This window comes from Eutrigla gurnardus (assembly GCF_963514095.1).
Source record: "Eutrigla gurnardus genome assembly, chromosome: 21".
NCBI classification, from domain to species: domain Eukaryota; kingdom Metazoa; phylum Chordata; class Actinopteri; order Perciformes; family Triglidae; genus Eutrigla; species Eutrigla gurnardus.
In genome coordinates, this window is record NC_139932.1 from 2,765,433 (window position 1) to 2,788,768 (window position 23,336).

At 42.4% G+C, this 23,336-nt stretch overlaps 3 pseudogenes across 3 annotated transcripts; all 3 read left to right on the forward strand.

Moving 5' to 3' along the window:
- The first annotated feature begins 9,668 nt into the window (after nucleotides 1–9,668).
- Nucleotides 9,669–10,978, forward strand: LOC311032164 (Ig kappa-b4 chain C region pseudogene; annotated as a pseudogene). The gene is made up of 3 exons: nucleotides 9,669–9,677; nucleotides 9,723–9,804; nucleotides 10,506–10,978. The product of its transcript is annotated as an Ig kappa-b4 chain C region pseudogene (transcript).
- A 7,033-nt stretch (nucleotides 10,979–18,011) lies between these two features.
- Nucleotides 18,012–20,036, forward strand: LOC311032165 (Ig kappa-b4 chain C region pseudogene; annotated as a pseudogene). Its single transcript, XR_014599369.1, has 3 exons — nucleotides 18,012–18,092; nucleotides 18,662–18,743; nucleotides 19,537–20,036. The product of XR_014599369.1 is annotated as an Ig kappa-b4 chain C region pseudogene (transcript).
- Nucleotides 20,037–21,874: 1,838 nt separating this feature from the next.
- On the forward strand, nucleotides 21,875–23,129 carry LOC311032166 (Ig kappa-b4 chain C region pseudogene; annotated as a pseudogene). The gene is made up of 2 exons (XR_014599370.1): nucleotides 21,875–22,010; nucleotides 22,699–23,129. The product of XR_014599370.1 is annotated as an Ig kappa-b4 chain C region pseudogene (transcript).
- The last annotated feature ends 207 nt before the right edge of the window (nucleotides 23,130–23,336 follow it).

Here is a 23,336-nt window from a genome sequence, read left to right on the forward strand (position 1 = left end):
TGAACAATAAAGACGTGATGATGAAACAAGTTGAGTCCAAGCATCTTATTACAAGAATACCTGCTGTCTTTAGTGATCACAGAAGATCCCTTAGATCCACTGACACTGAGTTTGTCTCAGGGTAAACTTACATGAACTAAATCCTTTTATCTGACTTTTTTAGGAAGAAATGATGGACTTCTGTTTTTAATCTTCCTTAAACATAAAGAGCATTTCAAATTGGAGAATATGTAGCCAAACAATCTACTTTACAGTTTCTTTTGATTGATAAACGACTGAAGTCACATGTGTAAAACTCTAACTCCAGTCTGCACAGCAGCAGTTCATGTGAACAAACTCTAGCTCCTTTTTCATTGTTAGAACACAGTTTCATAAACTCTCCACACTTCCCTCCTGACTTTAACCACAACCTGCACAACACTGTGGATTTACAGCACTTTGTTTAAATGTTAACACACTGCTGTCTAAACTGTAAACCTCATATTCAACACAGGATGATTTCAGCCTGTTGACTTTCAAACACTAATGATTGTAACTTCAGCTGAAAGCCTCAGCAGGTGTCTGGTTTTAGACTTGGTAGTGAACATATATGTATACACACAATACAGTACAATATCTTTTTACAATAGGACCCAAAGTCTGCCCAACAACAGACGATCACTAAAACACTAAACTCCATTCTCTGAAGCAAATTCTCAGAGGTTTTGAATCAAACACTCTTTTGGCCAAACCGTAAACACAATTTGCAAAACTCATCCGTTCTTTTTTGCTGAACCTTAAACACATTGTCAGTGACTTCAACACATTTCACACTGTGATACACTTGTGTTGCAACATTGTAAACACTGGCAGCAACATGTGAACACAACTCCAACACAGCTGTCATCTTTTACACACAACTCAAAATGGAACACAGGTTTCTAATGATGTGATCAGACCCATTGGCCAGGATAAAAGTCAGTTCAGAGTGCACAGGTGGCACATCCATCTCCAATGGACAGGATCATACAGAGAGGCAGAGTAGGAAGAGTTCATGTGAGAGGTGGTGGACGAGGAGGAAGGGGATGAGGAAGAGGCCGAGGAAGACCAAGAACAAGCATTGCTGATGAACATGCCCAACATGTCAACATGGAGATTCATACATAACAATGCTTTTTATAGTGCTCATGAACCTGATTGGTGTGTATATAATTACAGATTTCACAATTGTTTAAACACATGAATTGGAACATCAGACACTTGGAAAAACCTGAAACTCATGTACCAACTGCCAAACCAATTCTGCTGAACTCAAGCACATTTTCTGCTTTAGACTCAGTTTCCCATTCCAAACCACGACACACAATTCTCTATATCTTGCACACTCTTCCTGAATCCCCTCTCTTGGTGTTCACACAGAACACACTGCCAATGAGCTCCTGGTTTGTTTGGAGAACAATGGATGGTGGCATCATTGAAGAGAGAGGTGGGCAGCAATGCAGAGGAGTGAGAGTAAGAAGAGTTAGAGGCAGGGCTGCCCCTGACCAAAATGGGGCCCTAAGCGAAAAAAATTCTTCGCCCCCCCCACCGCCACCCAACCCTACCAAATCCCAAATGTATATTAGGAACAAAACGACAGTATAATGAAATGCCATTCAACTTGACAACCTTTATTAGTAAGAACAAAGAACAAAAAAATAAACCTAAATTCACACTGAATGGGCTTTATGCACAGCTCCACTACTTCCTGAAATAAGCCAGCTCGTTTATTTCCTGTCTTACATTATTGGACCAATTGATTAATCCAGGTGTGTCTGACCTCTCAACGATGGTCAGGCACACCTGGATTAATCATTTTGTCCAATAATGTAATGTTATGATTTAATAAATGGTAAGGGCCGCTGGAAAATTACTTTCATCTCCAGACCACAGTCCACATCTAGACTCTAGCTAAATGGACTGGAGGCTAGCATCTCTCCTACCTCTGCTACTCTTGAGTAGCAGCAGCAGCTGTGCTGAGCATGGAGGTTTAGTTCTTGCTTATGCCACAAAGTTTTACATTTTTACTAGTGCTGGGCCGTTAACACCATTAACAGCGTTAACGGACATCAACGGCGTCGTTAATTAACGGCGTTAACGGCGCCGTTAATGTCCGTTAACACTATTAACAGCGTAATACCGGCATTAACGGCACCGTTACAGTTTTTGCCGAATGCTTACACACATGTTGCAGACTTTGGCTCACTGTGTCATAACTTAACACACAGGTCGAGTAAGACACAGCACATGGAGATAAAGTCTTAACTTATACGGCAAAATGAAACTCTTGAAACAAAACCTAACAATCCCATTTCAAAACAGTTTTTAGCATCAAAACATTAAACACATGCACCTTTGTTTGCGCTCTTTCCTAGCAGCAACAACACACAGATGTGCTTTATGCAAAACACAGCTGTATTTAGTACTTTGGATGGTTTTTGACTTTAAAAGTCTCATATAGATTTTTTTTGTGAAAGATTGCTCCTCTACAGTTGATCTAGACACATGAAAACAAAATGGAAACGCTTCAGAATGTATTTTTATTTTTTTTTCAGGTTTTTGCAAAAGTAAAAAAAACAAAACACAAAGACATGGTAACTAAAATGTTCTACAAAACAGAGTTGTAAGAAAACGATTGGAAGACATTTAGGCTATGGATCCTGTCTCCTGTTGGCATTTGGCCACATCACCTCATCCACATCACAGGCAATGTCCTCCCTTGCCAAGCAACGGGGGAAATATCTCCTTGCATGCCGAATCCAACCCTGTATGGACCTCACCTCAATGTGGCCGCATGCCTCTTCCATGGCTTCTAGAAGAGGCATGCAGGCATGTGGTTGACGGTCATAAACCTTCCAGCGCCATGCTGAAAAGAACTCCTCAATTGGATTCAGAAATGGGCTGTACGGTGGCAAGTTGAGTGTAATGAATCTATTATGGTTGGTGAACCAGTCCCGGACCAGAGCCGCCCGATGGAAACTGACATTATCCCAGACGACAACAAACTGGGGCTGCTCTGGGCCGTCCTGGACTACTGTTTCATGAAGTGTGTCCAGAAAGCGAATAATGAGGGCTGTGTTGTAGGGACCGAGGATGGAGTGGTGATGCAGGACTCCCTGTACACTGATGGCGGCACACAAGGTGATATTTCCCCCGCGCTGACCAGGGACATGCACTATGGCCCTTTGCCCAATAATGTTTCGGCCCCGACGTCTGGTTTTCGCCAGGTTGAACCCAGCCTCATCTACAAAAATAAATTCATGCTGCTGTGGAGCTGCATCAAGTTCCAGGAATCTCTAAAACAGAAAAATGTAGATAATGTACAGTGAATATAGTGTGATTGAAAACACAGGACTATCACATATACATTTACACACAATACTGTGTGTGTGTGTGTGTGTGTGTGTGTGTGTGTGTGTGTGTGTGTGTGTGTGTGTGTGTGTGTGTGTGTGTGGCTTACTTGCACATAGTCATGACGGAGGTCTTTGACTCTCACACTGTTCCTCTCGAATGGAACTCGATATAGCTGCTTCAGTGAGATGTTGCGCTTTTTGAGGATCAGGAGAGTGTAGATATGCTGACAGTGTTGATGCCAGTGAAGGTTATTTGATCTGCAAGGATCTGCTCTCTCAAATCACGAAGCCGGATTTCATTATTTGCCAAAACAATATTGACGATGGCCACCTCCTGTTCAACACTGAGCATAGCCTGCCTTCCACCCTGTGCAGGTCGTCTGGCAGTTCTGTAGAAAATGAAACATCATACTTTAAACCCATAGACCTACAGTAATACAGCAATGTATTGTACTGTGCATTTGAGCAATGTGCAATACTGTAATTTCTTTGGTACATTTTAGTGTGGAAACTTTAAAACATACCTGTTTTCCAGTCTGAACGTTCTAATAATTGAGGCTACTGAGTAGCGACTCAGGTTTGGATGGACTCTCTGCCCAGCCTCCCTCATTGTAAGGCCATGATTTATGACATGGTCCACCAAAGTGGCCCTCATGTCATCGGATATTTGTCTTCTGTTGCCTGCTCCCCTTCTTCGTCCTCTTCCTCTCCCTCTTCCTGCCTCCAAGTTTCCAAAGTTGGCACAAAGGAGCTGAGCTCACATCAGGTGTATTTGTAGTGCTATGGCTTAGACTGATTGGTCTACAATTAGATGTTAAATGTTTTCATGTGTGTGAGTCAGTGTGCTTTTCCAATTTTAGTTGTGTTTTGTATTTTAAATCGATGTTTTCCCAATGATTGCACGAGTCTTCCTTTTTGAACAATGTGTCTTATGTAAAAAAAACAGTGTGTAGTGTTTTGCAAGAAGTGTGTTGGAGAATTTCAAACACAGTGCAAAGCATATATTGTGTTTGCAGGTTTGGTGCTTTTGTTTAGGGCATGGTCACCAAAGCTAGAGGTTGTAATGATTTGGGCATAGCAACCACTTTTAGTGTTTAAGCATTAGGCAAAAACTGTAATAAACTAACTAAACTAAGTAACTAAACTAACTTCAACAAACCTTCGAGAGAAGCACGAGTTTCCTCTTGTTTTGCTTTTTTCCCCTCTTGCTCGCGCCTGACTCATAGGTTGTTTTCGAAGCCATCACGTCTTCACCTGCAGCTGCTTGACAAGTGCCTGCAGCGTATGCGCATCTGACCAGGGATTGGTCAGATCGATTGCTGTCAATCATTGTAGTGACGGCGCTGCGGTGTCAGATTAAATAAAAAAAAGGTCTCTTCTTCTCTCTCTTCTCCTGCCTCGCGCTGACAGCTGATCTAGTAGCGCGCCCACGGCTGTGCATATGCGCATCCTTTGTGCAAAACAGGGCCCCTATTGGATCGCGGGGCCCTACGCACTGTGCGTGTTCTGCGTATAGGCAGGGCCTGGTTAGAGGACAAGGAGGATGAGGAGGACAAGGAGGAGAAAGGAGAAGAACTATAATCTCTGATGAGATTAGGCCCACTGTCATTGATCATGTGGTTAACCATGGTTTGTCCATGAGGGAGGCTGGCCAGAGTGTCCAACCCAACTTGAATCACTTCTTGGTTGCCTCAATAATTCAGACTTTCAGAAATGAGCATAGGTAAGAAACCTACTCGCCTTACTGTAGTACTGCATATCAATACAGTATTTACTTAGTGTTGCAAGGACCTTGCTGTATTTGTATCTATTTGTAACTTTTGCAGTACTGCACGATTACCACAACGTGGTAGGAAGAGGAAGACTCCTCACAGATGAGGAGGAGACTGCAATAGTCAACAATGTCATAACCCTCCAACAAATCCAAGATGCAATCACTGCAGACCAACACTTATTCCAAAATATAGCAACACTGGACCGTGTTCTCCAACACAATTCCATGAGGATGAAGCAGGTGTACAGGGTTCCTTTTGAGAAGAACACTGACAGAATCAAGGAGACTGGCCATGACTACGTGCAAGTCCTATACATTCCACAACTGTGTCCTATCAGCACTGACACATTACTGTATTATACTACAGTAATCCAATGTTTCACAATAGCCGATACTCTATTGACCATATTTTGGTGTATATTATTGTCATGTTGTCTGTTTCAGAGATTTCTTGACCTAGATGCAGAAGCAGACCTGCATGAATTTATATACACTGATGAAGCAGGGTTCAACCTTGTAAAAAGAAGGTGCCAGGGCAGAAATGTAATCAGCGAGCGTGCTATCACTGAAGTCCCTGGCCAGCGGGGAGGGAACAGAACAATGTGTGCTGCCATCAACCACCACGGTGTCCTCCATCACCATGCCACCCTTGGCCCCTACAACACTGCCCTTCTCATAGCATTCCTGAACACACTCTACAACATCATTGTTCAACCAGACCAGATGGATGACACAGAGGTGATCAGGTTTGTTGTTGTCTGGGACAACGTCTGTTTCCACCGTGCTGCTCTGGTCCGTGACTGGTTCAGGGACCATCCTGAACTTTCCGTCCTGCATCTCCCTCCATATTCTCCCTTCCTCAATCCCATTGAGGAGTTTTTCTCTGCCTGGAGATGGAAGGTGCACGAGAGGAGTTTGCTGTGATTTACAGTAGACTGCACATTTTGGGTACAAATGAAATATTATTTGTTATTAACGTATTGTGTGTTGTTTCCTATTTAAGTATACGTAAATATATTATATGGTAATATTTTACATGCTGCAGGTGAAAGTGTAACACTGAACATGCAAAGGCATAATTCTACCGATAAAGCATTTCATGTAGTGTTTTCCATTCATACTATAGTGTCTTCCATTCTGCACACAAGTGTTCAATGGGTGCTTAGAAATGTCTACTCATATGATGTATGTGTTCATCATTTGAAAAGAGAATACCATTTAGTGTTGAAGTTAACACTGTTTTGAGGGCAAAGTTTGCTTTTGCAAGAGAAATGTAGGATGTCGCATTTTCTGTGGGAGTTTTGAGATTTGTGTTGGCCCGTGTCACTGTGACATGGTCGTTGTGTCCTTGGGCAAGACACTTCACCCATCTTGCCCCATGTGAATATGTATGACTGCTGTATGTTTGAGGTGGTGGTCGGAGGGGCTGTAGGCGCAGAATGGCAGCCACGCGTCCGTCAGTCTTCCCCAGGGCAGCTGTGGCTACTATCGTAGTTTACCACCACCAGTATGACTGTGTGTGAATGAATGGAACCTGGAACCCTGTCAGAGTGCTTTGGGTCTCTTGAAAAAAGAGCCATAGAAATCCAAACCATTATTATTATTATTATTATTATTACTAAATGTTTTATTTTTGGGAGTAATAATTTGAACTTTCAACGGTAATTTTAATTTTAATTATTGCTCACATTTAATTTTAGAGATGAAGTTTAATGCTTTGGTGATGGGGAAGATATACACTCAACAAAAATATAAACGCAACACTTTTGTTTTTGCTCCCATTTTTCATGAGATGGACTTAAAGATCTAAAATTCATTCCAGATACACAATATTACCATTTCTCTCAAACATTGTTCACAAATCTGTCTAAATGTGTGATAGTGAGCACTTCTGCTTTGCTGAGATAATCCATCCCACCTCACAGGTGTGCCACATCAAGATGCTGATCTGACATCATGAAATGCCACAGATGCCACAAGCATTGAGGGAGCGTGCAATTGGCATGCTGACAGCAGGAATGTCAACCAGATCTGTTGCTCGTGCATTGCATGTTCATTTCTCCACCATAAGCCGTCTCCAAAGGCGTTTCAGAGAATATGGCAGTACATCCAACCGGCCTCACAACCACAGACCACGTGTAACCACACCAGCCCATGACCTCCACATCCAGCAGGTTCACCTCCAAGATCGTCTGAGACCAGCCACTCAGACAGCTGCTGAAACAATTGGTTTGCATAACCAAACAATTTCTGCACAAACTGTCAGAAACCGTCTCAGGGAAGCTCAACTGCATGCTCGTCGTCCTCATCGGGGTCTTGACCTGACTCCAGCTCGTCGCCGTAACAGACTTGAGTGGGCAAATGCTCACATTCGATGGCGTCTGGCACGTTGGAGAGGTGTTCTCTTCACGGATGAATCTCGGTTTACATTGTTCAGGGCAGATGGCAGATGGCAGACAGCGTGTGTGGCGTCGTGTGGGTGAGCGCTTTGCTGATGTCAATGTTGTGGATCGAGTGGCCCATGGTGGTGGTGGGGTTATGGTATGGGCAGGCATCTGTTATGGACGAAGAACACAGGTGCATTTTATTGATGGCATTTTGAATGCACAGAGATACCGTGATGAGATCCTGAGGCCCATTGTTGTGCCATACATCCATGAACATCACCTCATGTTTCAGCAAGATAATGCACGGCCCCATGTTGCAAGGATCTGTACACAATTCTTGGAAGCTGAAAATGTCCCAGTTCTTGCATGGCCAGCATACTCACCGGACATGTCACCCATTGAGCATGTTTGGGATGTGCTTGACCCGCGTATACGACAGCGTGTACCAGTTCCCACTAATATCCAGCAACTTCGCACAGCCATTGAAGAGGAGTGGACCAACATTCCACAGGCCACAATTGACAATCTGATAAACTCTATGCGAAGAAGATGTGTTGCATTGCATGAGGCAAATGGTGGTCACACCAGATACTGACTGGTTCTGAGTCCCCAGACCCCCAATAAAGCAAAAAAATGCACATTTCAGGGTGGCCTTTTAATGTGGACAGTCTGAGGCACACCTGTGCACTAATCATGATGTCAGATCAGCATCTTGATGTGGCACACCTGTGAGGTGGGATGGATTATCTCAGCAAAGCCGAAGTGCTCACTATCACACATTTAGACTGATTTGTGAACAATGTTTGAGAGAAATGGTAATATTGTGTATCTGGAATGAATTTTAGATCTTTAAGTCCATCTCATGAAAAATGGGAGCAAAAACAAAAGTGTTGCGTTTATATTTTTGTTGAGTGTAAGTTGTAGCTTGGAGTGTGTGTATGTGCATGTGTGTGTGTGTGTGTGTGTGTGTGTGTGTGTGTGTGTGTGTCCTCAGTGAAGTGTATCACTCTCTGCAGTAGCTTCCAGCTGCAGTTGTTCATTCTGACTGAGGGAGGTTTTTGTACGACGCTTTTTCACTGTGTGAACACATACTGGCTGTTGATGTAGTGAAGACTCTGACAGTAGTAAACTGCTGCATCTTCAGTCTGGACTCCACTGATGGTCAGAGTGAAGTCAGAGTTTGATCCACTGCCTGTAAAACGATCTGGAGTCCCTGATTGTCGAGTGCTAGCATAGTAAATAAGTAGTTTAGGAGGTTCTCCATCTCTCTGTTGGTACCAGGCTAAATGATTTGACGAAGAAAGCGCCTGACTGGTCCGACATGTGACGGAGACGGAGCCTCCCAGAGCAGAGCTCACTGCTCCAGGCTGAGTCACTGTGACCTGTCCTCTGGACTCTGAGGACACAGAGACAAACACATAAAGCAGCGTCATGGTTTCATGGGCTTCATTTCAGAGGGAAGGATGTTGATAGAGGAGAGGAGTTTGATTCTCTGGACTTTACCTGTGAAGCAGCAGCAGAGGAGAGTCCAGATGAGGACGGAGGACAAAGTCATGTTTTTGATGAGGACCATTTCTGTGTCTTCTGTTGTCATGAACGACAGCTGTCAGTCCTCCAGGGTTCAACTCTCAGGACTATAAACTCTCCCAGAGCACTGGAGCATGGTGCTGCTGATGCAAAGTGGCTCTCTATGGAAATGCTCTGACTGACTCCAACAGGGACTTGGATTACTCTGATGATGCTGTTTATCAGTGGATCAATCACTTTATCAGAGTATTGATCAGGAATGTGTCAGTGCTCATTTGTTTGACTCTTTGCTTTCAGTTTGATGAACAAATGTTTCTCCAGAATATTTGATGAAATCATCCTAAATCACAACCACACAAACCAACATCACTGTGGGACAAAATTAAACAAAGTTACTGCCCTTCATTCATCATAATCTACAATAAACATGAGTTTATGATCATTATTTACATTTGGCAGGATTTATTGGAGAGTTGTTTGTTGCTTTACCAAAAGAGAAATCATTCTTCCTCAGATTTCTAAAATTTCACAAACACAATGCTAAATGCTAGTTTATAAATCAGTTTACAACATTGTAACCAGTCATTACATAAACTGGGTGAACTGGGAATGTGTGTGGTGAGATTGTTTGTGTCAAAGTGAGAGAGCCGTGTCTCTCTACAGCCAGAGGTTTTTGTACGGCGGCTCCATGACTTTGTATCACTGTGGTGGACTTTTGGTGGAGGAACCAGACTGGATGTTGGACGTAAGTAAATAAGTCATGTTTGAAATTCAGCTCTTTGATGTTTGAGGCAGAAACATATATCTTGTTTTGATTGTAACGTTTTTCATATTCATGTTTTTATTTCTCCTTTTTTATCATGGAGACTAACTCAGAGCAGCTTTACTCAACATTTCTTCACACATTCCAGTCAAACTGACATTTACAAAGCTTTCAGTGTGATGAAGATAAAACTTTAAAATGTTTTACACGACCAAGTCTAAATGTTCTTCCTCAATAATAACTGTTGGTGCATAATCTTTTCATCTTGTCATTTATTGTGTAAAGTCTTTTAAATAGTTTCAACAGTTTTTAATAATGACTTAAATCTACATGAAAACATTTGACCGTATCAGTTTATTTTCTCTATTTGTTCATGTTTCCACTAAATCATTTAAAGTCATGTACAGTTCAGGTGTTGATGTTTCATTTCCAGTGTAGTTTGATATATTTCAGCTCATTCTGTACGTTGGTTCTCTCTGTGCTGATATGCATGAGAGGCTTCTTAAAGGGAAGTGAAACAATGTGTGAGTGAGTGAGTGAGTGACTGCTGCAGCAGAAAAAACATCTGGCAGAAAGTCCTTAAAGGAGAGGATGAACTCTCACACGGTAAAGGTGTCCAAGTGTCTGGTGGTTGATGGACAGCTGTGTGGTCCCTGTCCTCTAAGCTGATTGGTGTCTCCTAGGTGATGTCCGTCCCACCCTGACGGTGCTGCCCCCCTCCAGTGAGGAGCTGCAGCAGGGGAAGGCCACGCTCATGTGCCTGGCCAACAAGGGCTTCCCCTCAGACTGGAGTCTGGCCTGGAAGGTGGACAGCAGCAGCAGCAGCAGCTGGGAGGAGAGCAGGAGCCCCGGGGTGCTGGAGAAGGACGGCCACTACAGCTGGAGCAGCACCCTGAGGCTCCCTGCAGACCAGTGGAGCAAGGTGGGCTCTGTGACCTGTGAGGCCACCCAGGGCTCCCAGACTCCGCTCTCAGAGACACTGAGGAGAGACCAGTGTTCCCAGTCCTGAGCTGACTCACTGGGACTCTGCTACTGGTTTCACTCTGATACTGGTCTCAGTCTGCACTCTGTGACTATCTCTCTCTGTCTCTCTCTTCATGTTAGCAGAATCATTTCATCTTTAACGATCAGTAATGTTTCAATTCTCAGTAAACATGAACAATAAAGACGTGATGATGAAACAAGTTGAGTCCAAGCATCTTATTACAAGAATACCTGCTGTCTTTAGTGATCACAGAAGATCCCTTAGATCCACTGACACTGAGTTTGTCTCAGGGTAAACTTACATGAACTAAATCCTTTTATCTGACTTTTTTAGGAAGAAATGATGGACTTCTATTTTTAATCTTCATTAAACATAAAGAGCATTTCAAATTGGAGAATATGTAGCCAAACAATATACTTTACAGTTTCTTTTGATTGCTAAACGACAGCAGGCACAACTGAAGTCACATGTGTAAAACTCTAACTTTTTGGTTGTTAGAACACAGTTTCATAAACTCTCCACACTTCTCTCCTGACTTTAACCACAACCTGCACAACACTGTGGATTTACAGCACTTTGTTCAAATGCTAACACACTGCTGTCTAAACTGTGCTTGCTGCTATGCTATTATAGTTTTTCCCCAATAGCTAAAACACTAAAGTCTATTCTCTAAACCAAATTCTCAGTGGCTTAAACTGATGTTTTGAATCAAACACTCTTTTGGCAAAACCTTAAACACTGTTCAGGTACTTAGACACAATTTGCAAAACTCTTTTTTACTGAACCTTAAACACATTCTCTGCGACTTCAACACATTTCACACTGTTATACACTTGTGTTGCAACATTGTAAACACTGGCAGCAACATGTGAACACAACTCCATGGATGGAGAAGATATTAGTTTGCAGGATATCGCATGTACTGGAACAGAGAGGACTAATGACTGATAGTCCAAGTGGATTTTGATTTCCATTACTTGCTGTAGTTAGAGTAAGTAATGAGGTGGACAAGGGATTCAAAAGTAAAGAGCTGATGACCATAGTATATTTTGACATTGAAAAAGCATATATTACTATGTGGAGAAAGGGTCTGCTTATTACAGTTTTTCTTGATTGCTTTGACCTGCTTAAAGAAACTGGGATCCACTCGGTTTTCATCATCACTGTCTCAGCAGAGCACAAGACACCCCTTGCAAATGTATTAACCCTTTCTCATTGGATTTGTGATATATTATGGTGGTTGTGCCTCACAGGCACCCGTAGCAGGCGGCATTTAACGGCAGTTTCGCAAAGCCTAAGGGATTCTATCGTTATACAGACGCCGGTCTGTATGTTTGTTGCTCGGCTGAAACTTTAAATAAAGTCCAGTTAACCTGAAGTCGTGGTCACGCCTCGTCAATATACTACATGGTGTCAGAAGACAAAGTCGGAAGAAGTGAAACGATATGGCGCAGTTTCAACCCCCACAGAATCTGAGTTTGCAAGGTAATCTTGCTGAAAACTGGAGGAGTTGGAGCCAGCATTTTGAACTGTTCAGCGTTGCCAGTGGAGTCTCGGAAAAGTCCAAAGTAATACAATGTGCAACGTTTCTTCACATCGCGGGAGAGGAGGCGATTAAAGTGAGCAACACATTCGTATTCACCGACGCAGAGGTAAACAAAATCGCTGTGCTGAAGAGGAAGTTTAAGGAGTACTGTGAGCTGCGAAAGAACTTACCGTATATACGGCACATATTCTTCACCCGAGCACAGAAGCAGTCGGAGCCTATTGATTCATATGTGACGGATGTACATGCTGCCATCTTGGCCTCAATCCAAGATGGCAGCATGTACTTTCTCTCTGACCAGTGGTTGTTCATTTTGTTTATTTTAATAAGTTTGTTTTAGATATTTTGCATCTTTGTACTGGATTTTTAGCATCTTTTAACACATCCTTTGCAACACATTTTACTGTGAAAACTGTGGATACTTTTTTCTCTTGCTTTTGGATTACTCCGTGTGACCTACTCCTTGTGCTCTGCTTTGCTAGCAGTAGCTAACTCAATTAGCCCAGTACTGAAAGTCTATTATCCCATCCTCCACTGGCTGGCCTCCAGCAGCCGGCCTCCAGTATAAGGTGACCAGATTTCTGAAATGAAAATCGGGGACATTTCCAGCGCGGTGGTCAAAATTCCAATGTTATCATTATGAAATAAATAACAGGGGCAATTACATGTTAATTTTAATATGTAAAAGCAGTCTGCAGCAATTAACATTAGAGCTGTAAAAACCACAGATGAAACAAAAACAACAAAACAGATTCTTATCTTATTCAACTTATTTATTATTTAGCTGATGATTTTTTTTTTTTCAGTTCACAAGCTTTATGGAGAAAACAAGAACACATTTGATGGTGCACATAAGAAGAACCACAGTGCAGACAACTGACTTTAAAAGAGGTCTTCTCAAAGTTATAGAAAAATTGTGAATGCTGTGAATTCATTGTGCGGAGCAACAATATTACAATCCTGTCTACTCAGGCCTGAGGTAAGAAGGTATTATGTCTTCCACCTTTTTAATTCCAATGACTGTAACGTCAGTACGTTAGTTTCACTGGCTACCGTAATAACTGGAGTTTGCGTCGGTGCGCAACTTTTTACTGGCTACCGTAATAACTGGAGTTTGCGTTGGTGCGCAACTTTTTTTCTCTCCCATTCAAATCGGGGACATTTTCGGGGACAGCTTTAACTGGGGACAGGTCGGCCAAATCGGGGACTGTCCCCGAAAATCCGGGACGTCTGGTCACCCTACTCCAGTAGCTAGCCACCAGCAGCCCTGCAGCAGCTAGCAAACAGCAGCTAGCAAACAGCAGCCCTGCAGCAGCTAGCAAACAGCAGCAAGCAAACAGCAGCTAGCCACCACCAGCCCTGCAGCAGCTAGCCTCCAGCAGTTAGCATACAGCAGCTGGCCACCAGCAGCCCTGCAGCAGCTACCCTCCAGCAGCTAGCCTCCAGCAGCCCTGCAGCAGCCAGCAAACAGCAGCTAGCCACCAGCAGCCCTGCAGCAGCCTCCAGCAGCTAGCATACAGCAACTGGCCACAAGCAGCCCTGCAGCAGCTAGCCTCCAGCAGCTAGCATACAGCAACTAGCCACCGGCAGCCCTGCAGTAGCTAGCCTCTAGCAGCTAACCAGCAGCCCTGCAGCAGCTACACTTTACCAGCTTTGCAATAGGTGGCCTCCATTAGCCCTGTGACAGCTAGCCTTCAGAAGTTAGCCAGCCTTGCCCTTTTACAGATACTTGCCTTTGAGGGAGTATCCCCGTGTGTGAGTGCTTGTTGTGGTACGCTTAAGGTGACCAGATTTCTGAAATGAAAATCGGGGACATTTCCAGCACGGTGGTCAAAATTCCAATGTTATCATTATGAAATAAATAACAGGGGCAATTACATGTTAATTTTAATATGTAAAAGCAGTCTGCAGCAATTAACATTAGAGCTGTAAAAACCACAGATGAAACAAAAACAACAAAACAGATTCTTATCTTATTCAACTTATTTATTATTTAGCTGATGATTTTTTTTTTTTCAGTTCACAAGCTTTATGGAGAAAACAAGAACACATTTGATGGTGCACATATGAAGAACCACAGTGCAGACAACTGACTTTAAAAGAGGTCTTCTCAAAGTTATAGAAAAATTGTGAATGCTGTGAATTCATTGTGCGGAGCAACAATATTACAATCCTGTCTACTCAGGCCTGAGGTAAGAAGGTATTATGTCTTCCACCTTTTTAATTCCAATGACTGTAACGTCAGTACGTTAGTTTCACTGGCTACCGTAATAACTGGAGTTTGCGTCGGTGCGCAACTTTTTACTGGCTACCGTAATAACTGGAGTTTGCGTTGGTGCGCAACTTTTTTTCTCTCCCATTCAAATCGGGGACATTTTCGGGGACAGCTTTAACCGGGGACAGGTCGGCCAAATCGGGGACTGTCCCCGAAAATCCGGGACGTCTGGTCACCCTAGGTACGCTGCGTCAGGCGGACTTCCTCAGACAGCTACTAGCCTGCCATGGAGAACGCGCGGAATGACTTCTGTCTCTTCTTTTCCTGTGAAAACAGGGCACTTATCTTCTGAGACCAGGTGACTCATCTTAAGGCCTGTAACACAGGCTCAAGACATGAAATCAAGGTTCAGGGCTAGGGGCTACTCACCAATGATAATAGAAAATGCAATAATAGAAGCACGCTCTATAACACGCTCTGACCTACTAAAGAAGAAAAAGAAGAGGAAAGACATGGCTAAAAACAACTCCAGACCTGTCTTTGTTACCCAATATAGCAGTAGTGCCTCTGAAATGAAACAAATAATCAAGTCCAATTGGGGGTTAATTCATAGTGATCCTATTCTGAAAGATGTTTTTCCTGAGCCACCTATGACTGTGTTCAAGAAGGCACCATCAATAAGAAACAAACGAAGTTACCTACCAGGTCCTAAACAAAAAACATGGCTAGAAAAAGGGTTGTGGGGGACTTATAGGTGTGGTTCTTGCAATCATTGTGAGTGTGTCATTCAAAGCAAGACATTTTGTGATCTGAGAACACAGAGATAATTCAAAACTAATGGTTTTATTAACTGCAACTCTGAATATGTGGTCTACCGCCTACAATGCCCATGTGGGTGTTTCTATGTGGGCAGGACTCAAAGAAAACTAAAAGAAAGGTTTTATGAACACAAATACGCAATCCGAGTCAACAACAAAGATTACCCTATGGCCAAACATTATAAAGAAACACATCATAGTGACCCGTCATCTTTGAGAATTCAGGGTATTGAAATTATTAAAAAATCAATACGTGGAGGTGACATTTTAAAACAGTTATTGCAAAGTGAAACCTTTTGTATTTGGAGCTTTAAAGCAATGGACTATCCAGGACTAAATGAGGAGATAGATTATAGACCTTTTCTGTGATTTTGCAACACTGGTTATAGTTTTACTGTGATTACTGTTTATTTTAAGGAGTGCCTCGGCTATCAGAGATTTCTTTCTCTACACTGTCAAGCGTTTAAAAAATTGCCATATCTATCATTAAAACTGAAACATAAAATGCATTTAAAAATTGAGAATGTGAAGCCGGACAATCCATCTTAAATAATGATCAGATTATGTGCTACCAGAAGGGAGGATGGTGGTTGTATAATGTATAGTCAGATGTCATCGACAAACAAGCTGATTTTATTCTGATCCCAGAGATTATCAATGAGGAACAGAAAAGACAGATAGAAATGTAAACCATCTGTTTTCCACAATTAGAAGCAATAAGAACTGAATGTGTTTGACTCGTACATGTTTTATTTTTGGGAGGAATAGTTTGAACTTTCAGCAGTAATGAGGTCCTTTTAATCATTGCTCAAACATCTGAAGAATTCGTAACGCTTGGTTTTAGAGATGAAGTTTAATGCTTTGGTGACGGCTGAGTGTGTCATCAATGTGAACTCCCAAGTACTTATATGAAGAGAACTGAGCGATGGATTCATTGTGGATGACCACGGCCTCAAGTCGTCCACAACTTTAATGTTGAACACCATCTCTTTGGTTTTCTTTACATTTAGCATCAGATGATTAGAGTCACACCACTGAACAAACTTACAGATCTCAGAATGGTAAGCTACTGGACTGCCATCTTTGTGCAACAACCCCAGAATGGCAGTATCATCTGAAAATTTGATGATGTAATTATCAGGATGGACTTTTATAGTTGGTATATAATGTAAAGAGCACGTGGGAGCTCACACATCCCTGGGGGGCACCAGTGCTGGAGAGTCTGGACTCAGAAAGGATGTTGTTAACTCTGACATACTGTACATGGTTAGTTAGAAATATATAAAGGGTTAACATTCATGTTCTTAAATTGTCCAATCAGTAGATGTGGCTGCAGCGTGTTAAACGCTGAACTGAAATCGACAAACACTATACGAACATAAGCTTTGGGGTCTTCCAGATGTTTAGTACATATCATTACTCATATGATGTATGTGTTCATCATTTGAAAAGAAAATACCATTAAGTGATGACTTAACACTGTTTTGAGGGCAAAGTGTGCTTTTGCAAGAGAAGTGTAGGATTTTGCATTTTGTGTAGGAGTTTTGAGATTTGTGTTCGCCCTCGTCACTGTGTCATGGTTGTTGTGTCCTTGGGCAAGACACTTCACTTGCCCTGTGTGAATGTGTATGACTGCTGTATGTTTGAGGTGGTGGTCGGAGGGGCTGTAGGCGCAGAATGGCAGCCACGCGTCCGTCAGTCTTCCCCAGGCCAGCTGTGGCTACTATCGTAGTTTACCACCACCGGTATGACTGTGTGAATGAATGGAACCTGGAACCCTGTCAGAGTGCTTTGGGTCTCTTAAAAAAAGAGCCATACAAATCCAAACCATTATTATTATTATTATTATTATTACTAAATGTTTTATTTTTGGGAGTAATAATTTGAACTTTCAACGGTAATTTGAATTTTAATTATTGCTCACATTTAATTTTAGAGATGAAGTTTTTTGGTGATGGGGAAGATATAAGTTGTAGCTTGGAGTGTGTGTATGTGTGTGTGTGTGTGTGTGTGTGTGTGTGTGTGTGTGTGTGTGTGTGTGTGTGTGTGTGTGTGTGTGTGTGTGTGTGTGTGTGTCCTCAGTGAAGTGTATCAGTCTCTGCAGTAGCTTCCAGCTGCAGCTGTTTAGTCTGACTGAGGGAGGTTTTTGTACGACGCTTTTTCACTGTGTGAACACATGCTGGCTGCTGATGACATGAAAACTCTGACAGTAGTAAACTGCTGCATCTTCAGTCTGGACTCCACTGATGGTCAGAGTGAAGTCAGAGTTTGATCCACTGCCTGTAAAACGATCTGGAGTCCCTGATTGTCGAGTGCTAGCATAGTAAATAAGTAGTTTAGGAGGTTCTCCATCTCTCTGTTGGTACCAGGCTAAACAATTTGATGAATAAACAGCCTGACTGGTCCGACATGTGACGGAGACGGAGCCTCCCAGAGCAGAGCTCACTGCTCCAGGCTGAGTCACTGTGACCTGTCCTCTGGACTCTGAGGACACAGAGACAAACACATAAAGCAGCGTCATGGTTTCATGGCTTCATTTCAGAGGGAAGGATGTTGATAGAGGAGAGGAGTTTGATTCTCTGGACTTTACCTGTGAAGCAGCAGCAGAGGAGAGTCCAGATGAGGATGGAGGACAAAGTCATGTTTTTGATGAGGACCATTTCTGTGTCTTCTGTTATCATGAAGGACAGCTGTCAGTCCTCCAGGGTTCAACTCTCAGGACTATAAACTCTCCCAGAGCACTGGAGCATGGTGCTGCTGATGCAAAGTGGCTCTCTATGGAAATGCTCTGACTGACTCCAACAGGGACTTGGATTACTCTGATGATGCTGTTTATCAATGGATCAATCACTTTATCAGAGTATTGATCAGGAATGTGTCAGTGCTCATTTGTTTGACTCTTTGCTTTCAGTTTGATGGACAAATGTTTCTCCAGAATAATTGATGAAATCATCCTAAATCACAACCACACAAACCAACATCACTGTGGGACAAAATTAAACAAAGTTACTGCCCTTATTCATCATAATCTACAATAAACATGAGTTTATGATCATTATTTACATTTGACAGGATTTATTGGAGAGTTGTTTGTTGCTTTACCAAAAGAGAAATCATTCTTCCTCAGATTTTTAACATTTCACAAACACAATGCTAAAAATAGTATATGAATCAGTTGAAGACATTGTAACCAGTCATTACATAAACTGGGTGAACTGGGAATGTGTGTGGTGAGATTGTTTGTGTCAAAGTCAGAGAGCCGTGTCTCTCTACAGCCAGAGGTTTTTGTACGGCGGCTCCATGACTTTGTATCACTGTGGTACACGTTCGGTGGAGGAACCAGACTGAATGTTGGACGTAAGTACATTTGACTTGTTTCATAACTCAAATTTCATGTGACCTACATTTCTATGGAGAGATTTTCAAATTATTCTTTCTGATGTTTGAAATTTGATATATTTGTTGCAATTCTTGAAGACTTCAGTGTCGTTAACCGACTGAAATCCTCTCAATGAATAATCTTGCTGCTCAAAACATTTACATTCAGCCATTTTTATCATCTCATAGTAACTACTCTGCATTACAAGTTATGAAGAAAAACATTTTACATGTTGAATCTTTAATATTCTTGTTTGAGAACTCTCCCAATAACTTTTGTTACAACAATAATATATGATAATAATAATGTTCAAGGATATGACTTGATCTTTTTCCCAAACTGATCATTTTAAAGATAATTCACATATTTTATGAGTTTGAATAAGTATTGCAGTAGTTAACATTCATTTGAATTCATTTGACTGTTCAGTGATGATTCCTGCTTACATGAAGAGAACAAACACATATTTATGAGGTTTTGGCATGAAACAAGAAGAGATTAAAATAGTTAAAACATTAAAAGCCTCTCAATATTCATCTTTACTGTACTATTTCAAACTATTAAACTCAGAAAGTTTGGTAAAAGAGTATCTTTAAGACTGAAACATGTCTGTTGTCATGGTTCAGCAGTGATGCCTCTCCGTTGCCATGGTTACTGAAGTCAAAGAGGGAAGTGAAACATTTGAGTTTGATCCACTCTGAGGAAGACTAACAGAACTAGTAGCCTCCTCTGCTGCAGCCTCATATGAACTCTATGAATGTCTCTCTGCAGTGGGTGATGTCCCTCCCACCCTGACGGTGCTGCCCCCCTCCAGTGAGGAGCTGCAGCAGGGGAAGGCCACGCTCATGTGCCTGGCCAACAAGGGCTTCCCCTCAGACTGGAGTCTGGCCTGGAAGGTGGACAGCAGCAGCAGCAGCAGCTGGGAGGAGAGCAGGAGCCCCGGGGTGCTGGAGAAGGACGGCCACTACAGCTGGAGCAGCACCCTGAGGCTCCCTGCAGACCAGTGGAGCAAGGTGGGCTCTGTGACCTGTGAGGCCACCCAGGGCTCCCAGACTCCGCTCTCAGAGACACTGAGGAGAGACCAGTGTTCCCAGTCCTGAGCTGACTCACTGGGACTCTGCTACTGGTTTCACTCTGATACTGGTCTCAGTCTGCACTCTGTGACTATCTCTCTCTGTCTCTCTCTCTTCATGTTAGCAGAATCATTTCATCTTTAACGATCAGTAATGTTTCAATTCTCAGTAAACATGAACAATAAAGACGTGATGATGAAACAAGTTGAGTCCAAGCATCTTATTACAAGAATACCTGCTGTCTTTAGTGATCACAGAAGATCCCTTAGATCCACTGACACTGAGTTTGTCTCAGGGTAAACTTACATGAACTGAATCATTTTATCTGACTTTTTTAGGAAGAAATGATGGACTTCTGTTTTGAACATCCATCTTTTCAGATACACTTTAATATTTCTTAATAGGCTATTGAATTTAACTGCCTCACCTAAAGTTTCACAAAATCTTCATTTAAGATAAAGAGCATTTAAAAATGGAGAATGTTTAGCCAGATATCTACTTTAAATACTGATCAGATCATGTGCTATCAGAAGGGAGGATGGGGTTGTATAATGAATAGTCAGATGTCATCAACAAACAAGCTGATTTTAGTCTGAAGGGACCTGAGATGCCGGAGATTATCAATGACGAACACAAGACTGATAGAAATGTAAACCATCTGTTGTATAAAATCAGATACTTCAAGAAATGTATGTGTTTGAATTGTAAATGTTTTATTTTTGGGAGTTATAGTTTGAACATTACTTTGAACAGTAATGAGATCATTTTCATCATTGCTCAAACTTGGTTTTAGAGATAGTTTAATGCTTTGGTGACGGGGAAGATATTGGTTGTAGCTTGGAGTGTGTGTATGTGTGTGTGTGTGTGTGTGTGTGTGTGTGTGTGTGTGTCCTCAGTGAAGTGTATCAGTCTCTGCAGTAGCTTCCAGCTGCAGCTGTTCAGTCTGACTGAGGGAGGTTTTTGTACGATGCTTTTTCACTGTGTGAACACATACTGGCTGCTGATGACATGAAAACTCTGACAGTAGTAAACTGCTGCATCTTCAGTCTGGACTCCACTGATGGTCAGAGTGAAGTCAGAGTTTGATCCACTGCCTGTAAAACGATCTGGAGTCCCTGATTGTCGAGTGCTAGCAGAGTGAATAAGTAGTTTAGGAGGTTCTCCATCTCTCTGTTGGTACCAGGCTAAATAATTTGATCCATGAACCGCCTGACTGGTCCGACATGTGACGGAGACGGAGCCTCCCAGAGCAGAGCTCACTGCTCCAGGCTGAGTCACTGTGACCTGTCCTCTGGACTCTGAGGACACAGAGACAAACACATAAAGCAGCGTCATGGTTTCATGGCTTCATTTCAGAGGGAAGGATGTTGATAGAGGAGAGGAGTTTGATTCTCTGGACTTTACCTGTGAAGCAGCAGCAGAGGAGAGTCCAGATGAGGACGGAGGACAAAGTCATGTTTTTGATGAGGACCATTTCTGTGTCTTCTGTTGTCATGAAGGACAGCTGTCAGTCCTCCAGGGTTCAACTCTCAGGACTATAAACTCTCCCAGAGCACTGGAGCATGGTGCTGCTGATGCAAAGTGGCTCTCTATGGAAATGCTCTGACTGACTCCAACAGGGACTTGGATTACTCTGATGATGCTGTTTATCAGTGGATCAATCACTTTATCAGAGTATTGATCAGGAATGTGTCAGTGCTCATTTGTTTGACTCTTTGCTTTCAGTTTGATGAACAAATGTTTCTCCAGAATATTTGATGAAATCATCCTAAATCACAATCACACAAACCAACATCACTGTGGGACAAAATTAAACAAAGTTACTGCCCTTCATTCATCATAATCTACAATAAACATGAGTTTATGATAATTATTTACATTTGACAGGATTTATTGGAGAGTTGTTTGTTGCTTTACCAAAAGAGAAATCATTCTTCCTCAGATTTTTAACATTTCACAAATAAAATGTTATGAATATTTTATGAATCAGTTTAAGACATTGTAACCAGTCATTACATAAACTGGGTGAACTGGGAATGTGTGTGGTGAGATTGTTTGTGTCAAAGTCAGAGAGCCGTGTCTCTCTACAGCCAGAGGTTTTTGTACGGCGGCTCCATGACTTTGTATCACTGTGGTGGACTTTTGGTGGAGGAACCAGACTGAATGTTGGACGTAAGTAAATAAGTCATGTTTGAAATTCAGCTCTTTGATGTTTGAGGCAGATACATATATCTTGTTTTGATTGTAACGTTTTTCATATTCATGTTTTTATTTCTCCTTCTTTATCATGGAGACTAACTCAGAGCAGCTTTACTCAACATTTCTTCACACATTCCAGTCAAACTGACATTTACAAAGCTTTCAGTGTGATGAAGATAAAACTTTAAAATGTTTTACACGACCAAGTCTAAATGTTCTTCCTCAATAATAACTGTTGGTGCATAATCTTTTCATCTTGTCATTTATTGTGTAGTCTTTTAAATAGTGGTTTTAATAATGACTTAAATCTACATGAAGACATTTGACCGTATCAGTTTATTTTCTCTATTTGTTCATGTTTCCACTAAATCATTTAAAGTCATGTACAGTTCAGGTGTTGATGTTTCATTTCCAGTGTAGTTTGATATATTTCAGCTCATTCTGTACGTTGGTTCTCTCTGTGCTGATATGCATGAGAGGCTTCTTAAAGGGAAGTGAAACAATGTGTGAGTGAGTGAGTGACTGCTGCAGCAGAAAAACCATCTGGCAGAAAGTCCTTAAAGGAGAGGATGAACTCTCACACGGTAAAGGTGTCCAAGTGTCTGGTGGTTGATGGACAGCTGTGTGGTCCCTGTCCTCTAAGCTGATTGGTGTCTCCTAGGTGATGTCCGTCCCACCCTGACGGTGCTGCCCCCCTCCAGTGAGGAGCTGCAGCAGGGGAAGGCCACGCTCATGTGCCTGGCCAACAAGGGCTTCCCCTCAGACTGGAGTCTGGCCTGGAAGGTGGACAGCAGCAGCAGCAGCAGCTGGGAGGAGAGCAGGAGCCCCGGGGTGCTGGAGAAGGACGGCCACTACAGCTGGAGCAGCACCCTGAGGCTCCCTGCAGACCAGTGGAGCAAGGTGGGCTCTGTGACCTGTGAGGCCACCCAGGGCTCCCAGACTCCGCTCTCAGAGACACTGAGGAGAGACCAGTGTTCCCAGTCCTGAGCTGACTCACTGGGACTCTGCTACTGGTTTCACTCTGATACTGGTCTCAGTCTGCACTCTGTGACTATCTCTCTCTGTCTCTCTCTTCATGTTAGCAAAATAATTTCATCTTTAACGATCAGTAATGTTTCAATTCTCAGTAAACATGAACAATAAAGACGTGATGATGAAACAAGTTGAGTCCAAGCATCTTATTACAAGAATACCTGCTGTCTTTAGTGATCACAGAAGATCCCTTAGATCCACTGACACTGAGTTTGTCTCAGGGTAAACTTACATGAACTAAATCATTTTATCTGACTTTTTTAGGAA